Source organism: Trypanosoma equiperdum, assembly GCF_001457755.1.
Source record: "Trypanosoma equiperdum strain OVI genome assembly, contig: ctg_744, whole genome shotgun sequence".
NCBI lineage: Eukaryota > Euglenozoa > Kinetoplastea > Trypanosomatida > Trypanosomatidae > Trypanosoma > Trypanosoma equiperdum.
The window spans coordinates 26661-27594 of record NW_027124692.1 but is presented as its reverse complement, the minus strand read 5'-3'; positions in this window follow the sequence as shown (position 1 = coordinate 27594).

The following is a 934-nucleotide window of genomic DNA, read 5'->3' as shown; positions in this document are numbered from 1 at the left end:
CGCAAGCCACAACATCAGAGGCGGGTGCTACCATTGGTAATGGTGAGAAGGGGACAAGCCCCGGCCGCCAATAAATAGGTGCTAAAAACGCCTTAGGAACCGCTATGGAAGAGAGGGATCCTCCAACACAAATCTGTGACCGAGTCTCAGCAATTCGTAGATCCAGAGAAGGTGTTTAATTTGAACATAGAAATCCTCCAGCGGTGTCATGAACTTACCCCCATTTCCACTACATCCATGCGCGGCAGAAGGCACTGATGAAAATTTTTAAAAAGGTAGTGGAGGATGCCATTACACAAGCTCCGGTAGGCGCAACCAAATCTGTTGAGTGCAGCATTTCATTGTTTTGCATTTGCCTGTCGACAGCGAGCGTGGACTTGATAGTCATCTCCGATCGTTAGTACGCCCAATGCGACCCCCTTCCTGATTTCCTCCAGTCAACAGTTAGGCCAAGGTGGTGGAAAGTCACCATTCATCGTTACATACAGAGCATGACAGAAAAAAAAAATGTCCCCTGCACACGAAAAAACAATGGCACGGTTGTTTGTTATGTAACCTGACCGTGTGTATATCCCTGTTTACACTCCATTGATGTATTAGCCTTTGTGTGAACCATTAACTAGAAGGCGGTGACGGCATATTAAGCAACAAGAAGCATGATAAGATTTTTAATGAGGGAAAGAAAAGGTAAAAGGGAACAACATTATGGTATTGAGGATATAGCGAACATGATGCTCAGTAAATTCAAATATTAAGATAGCTCCACATCAGTTCACCGCACTGCGCAACGCGGTGGTGGGATTCCCACTTTTGTATACATCAAGAAATGCAACATTCATAGTGTCGTTATCTGCAGTTGCTCAACAATGAGTGCGCCTTGGCGGACTCATTACCCCCATACAAAGCAAAACGGTAAATAAACGTAATGTTTTTG